Below are 4,600 nucleotides of genomic sequence, written 5' to 3' on the forward strand. Positions count from 1 at the left end.
ATTCATAACAATAGAAATTGTTTTTAATAACATTAACAAAAGAGATTACTAATAGTGTTCACTAAAAGTTGTTTCAAGACATATTAAAAAAACATATTTCAGGAAATTCCAACAGCGAAAAAAATATTTAACATCTATTTTGAATAAAAAAAAATCATTTAAATACTCCTTTGCTTGAAGCTAAAATTTTAATCCCATTATGGCAATGACTTAAAGAACATATATGTATAGAACTTTTATTTGAATTATACATTAAAAACATAAGTATATTATAGTATTCATTTGGACTAAGTCTAAATCATAAAACAAATATTAATGTTTGGATTGTTGAAGACAAATGATGGCACCCAGGGGCGGATCCAGCCATTTTTAAAAGGCGGTTTCAACCCAGGATAAAAGGAGGGGGGGGTTTCCAACCATATGTCCCCATTCAAAAGCATTGATCGTCAAAAAAGGAGGGTTCGAATCCGCGCATCCCCTCCCCCCCCCCCCCCTCGTGTTCCTACATATGCAATCTGTAAGTTAAGTGTGTCCGGTCGTCGGGTTTCTAATCCAGTCACACCTATCCCTCAGTATGTTCGAATGTGAATGTTTGTTTAATGTTGAGAAAGGGGGAGGCTTTTTTTGATAAAACCGTAGCATGTAAAATACATTTATGATTACCTCAATTAAACTGATACATGTAAGTACTTTGGGTTATAAATATTGCGTTATCTTCAGTCTCTTCTGTCAAATCCAAAGCCTGACTCAAAATGTCGTCCGTCTTATACCCGTCCATATTGACAACTGCATACTAGAAGCATGATATATTTTTTTGTAATAAAAATGCACGATACGGCCAACCTTGACCTGCTGGTCCATATTATTACATGCATTTAACGGGAATATGCAAAAACGGCAACTTTGTCATTTGTAAAATCTACTCACTTGTCAAAGTGTGAATGAAGATGTCAAAGAAAGGTTACTAGTGGGGTTTCATTTAAAAAAATATGTTTTTTTCTTATTAATCATTGTTTGATATTGTCAATTAAAATCCTATCCGTTCTTTTTCATTTAAAATTCAATATAAACAAATATAGTGTTTAGTATCGGGTGAAAGTTAGTTATACACTTCGGGATACGGTGTGTCTGGATAAGAAACCCCTCCGTACTGTGTATTGTTACCTTAGGTTTGAGCGTTCATGGAGGTAAATCGAGAAAAGCGCTTCGGACGCACTCAATTTATGTAATAGTTATACACCGAGGGATAGGTGTGTCTGGATAAGAAACCCCGTCGGCCGGAGGCCGGAGGTGTTTCTTATCCAGACACGCCGTATCCCGAGGTGTATAACTAACTTACACCCCATTCTAAACCCTATATTTGTTAACATTGATTATTAAATGAAAAAAAAAACGATATCATATTTATTGACAATATAAAACCATGATTTATAAAACTATTTTTTTTATATTACATGAAACCCCACTAGTAACCTTTCTTTGGTTATCTTCGTTCAAACTTTGACAAGTGAGTATATTTTACAAATTTCAAAGTTGTTTTGCATATTCCCGTTTAATCCTGTGCTAATATGGATCAGCAGGTCAAGGTTGAATGTTTCGTGTATTCTTATTACAAACAAAAAATACATCATGGTCCTGGTATACAGTTGTCAATATGGACGGGTATAAGACGGACGACATTTTGTGGCAAGCGTTGGATTTGGTAGAAGAGACTAAAGATAAAGGCAATATTATAACCCAAAGTACTTACCTGTATCAGTTTAATAAAGGTAATCATAACTGTATTTTATATCTTACGATTTTATCAAAAACAAAAGCCTCCCCCCCCCCCTCTTCTCGAGAATAAACAAACATTCATATTCGAACATACTAAAGGATAGGTGTGTCTGCATTAAAAACCCTACTACCAGACACGCTCAACATACAATATTTAATATAGAGGAACTCCCTTTTTGGGGGCACTCAGGGGCTGATCCCGGGGGCTCCCAACTCAAGAGAAAAGGGGGGGTCCAAGCATTCAAATGCATTGATCTTTTAAATAAAAGTCGGGTCCAACCCGCGGAACCCCCAACCGCGGATCGGCCACTGGGTAACCGGGGAGGGGGAGGGGGGGTCCGGGAGTTAGAATCCCCATTTTTTTAAAAGATCAATGCTTTAGAATAGAGACATATGACTGGGATAAAAAAAAAATACTTTCAAGCAAAAGAGTATTCAAAGGATTATTTTTGTATTCCATATAGATGCCTGTTGGAATTTCCTAAAATGTGTTTTTTTAATATCATGAAACAATTTGTAGTGAACACTATTAGTAATTTCTTATGTTCATGCTATTTAAAAAATAATCAATTTCTATTGTTACGAATAACAATGGACTTTGTTTGCGGGATGTAGAAGCAGGGGTTTCCAGAAACCCCGCTCGTCACACCCTGTGGTCAAAATCCATTGTTATTCGTTACAATAGATCTATTCAATTCACACATGTTTCAGAAATAGAAACTATGAAGTATAACAATAGAACTGGGGTGTAAACTGTATTGTTTTTATTTACATTTGCAAAGGTTAAAAAAATAATAAGAGTGTTCTCTTTTCAAGAAAATTATTAGGCAATTCTATCGAACGTTTATGTAAGGAATGATGTACCGCAAGATCCGTTCGTCGAAATTGAGCAACATCCGTACGTTTTGAATATTTTCAAATATATACACCGTATTGATTAAACAGATTATAATACGAATTTGTAGATTTTAAATAGATTATCAATATTGCTCTTTTGTGTGTTTTGAACGATGAGATGATTAACCTGTTACTTGTAGTTGTCTGACACATGCTTGTATTTTTATTTCATGCAAATTTAAATGTAGACGTGTAATTTAATACGTTCAATAAAGCATACCCTTTTATGATTGACAGTTTCCAATAAGTGTATTTAAATCTCACGTGGTTTGAATGACATAAACAAATGATGCTTTAACGGGTATAAAACTTACCAAAGATGTCATTACTGTCATTCACCTGTATATTTTAAGTAAGTAATTGAGATTGAATTAGAGCGTGTTCTAGTATTAACGAATAGCATATCATATTATAATTCAGTAGGAAATATGAGATTAATAAGTATGCTGAAAATTATATAATTAAAGGAGTGTTATTGATACGGATATAGCATTCAAAAGAAGAACTGTTCTTAACTAGTGATAACTTTGAAGTGTTGAAGGCGGATGCAAAAGCTAGTGTTGAAATAACGAACCCAAATTTCCCTTTTCGAGACTGATATTTTAATATCATTGAAGATGTTGCCTCATGGTTCCGATGTTTTCCGTGCCGTTCTCAGTGAAATAGACAACAAATATCTACAAGAAAATAAATACCTTCAAACTGTTTGTGTCAAACAAGGTAATACAGATATCCAAACCGATGTTTATAAACCGACAGCACTAAATACACTTAATGAGAACACTGTTTCGAGGGAAAACAAACATGTACGATCTAACCGAGTTCAATGGATAGATGAATGTAAAAGAGTTCCCATAGCTTCAGAGAGTAAACGTTGTTCTCAAGGGGACTCCAAAAAGTACTTGAAACCAATTTTGAAATACAGACCAGTCTATGATTGGTTTTAAGTGATTTTACCGAAGATAAGGTCAAACTGTGTCGATGTGGTTTTACCGAAGATCAAGTCAAACTGTGTCGATGTGATTTTACCGAAGATAAGGTCAAACTATGTCGATGTGATTTTACCGAGGATAAGGTCAAACTATGTCGATGTGATTTTACCGAAGATAAGGTTAAACTATGTCGATGTGATTGTATACTTTCTGATGAATATGTAAAATTTGGTGCTAAATGTTACTTGTGCGAATTGTTGTAACGTTTATATATTTTTTTTGGTAGACTAAAACTGCCAAAAAATACAACAAATTCACATCTGCCTTCCATGATCTCAGGTAAAAAGTTGTTCAGTTATTTATTCGTCCTGTGCTTTTTAACAAATATGGTGCATGTCTGCATTGAGACAGAATATCAAACGAATGTGTTTGTGTTGTAATTACAATGTAATTGAATAGTTTGTAAAATTTACTTTCGTACCTGTATTTAAATTGTGTAATTAAGCAATACCTTGTGTACAAATATTTGATGTGAAATGGAGCAAAATAAAATATAAAATAGATATATTTTGGTTTTTTTTTTCCAGTTGGTATATACAAATATAATAGAGTAAAGACGATTTATTTAACAGACTGTGTTTCTCGAATTCTCAGGCAAAGTTTCATTAAAAGAAACGCATTCTATTTTTCTGTGAGCACGACACTTCGTCTTAAGATGAGAAAAGGCTTACTGTTATATACATACTTGTATTCACATTCACTATCGATACATTGCACAAGGTCATGTTTTTCTCTGACTGTTAATGACGTCTTTACACAAAATCCATTGGATGTTGGATTTGTACTGATTGATATTTTAGTCTTCGATACATATTTTTTTTCTGATATTGGCTTTTAATTAGCTGTCAGTAACTGTGAGTACTCTCTGATCTGTACTTAGTGTTTTTTTTTTTGGGGGGGGGGGGGGGTGTTGTTGTTGTGGAGATTTATGAATA

The 4,600-nt window shown here is 34.0% G+C and overlaps 1 long non-coding RNA gene across 1 annotated transcript; it reads left to right on the forward strand.

Annotated features, from left to right (window-relative positions):
• Nucleotides 1-2,959: 2,959 nt before the first annotated feature.
• On the forward strand, nt 2,960-4,170 carry LOC127727152 (uncharacterized). Its single transcript, XR_007993796.1, has 2 exons — nt 2,960-3,712; nt 3,749-4,170. It is a non-coding gene; the product is annotated as an uncharacterized LOC127727152 (long non-coding RNA).
• Nucleotides 4,171-4,600: the final 430 nt, after the last annotated feature.

This window comes from Mytilus californianus, unplaced genomic scaffold, assembly GCF_021869535.1.
Source record: "Mytilus californianus isolate M0D057914Y unplaced genomic scaffold, xbMytCali1.0.p SCAF_19, whole genome shotgun sequence".
Taxonomy (NCBI): Eukaryota; Metazoa; Mollusca; class Bivalvia; order Mytilida; family Mytilidae; genus Mytilus; species Mytilus californianus.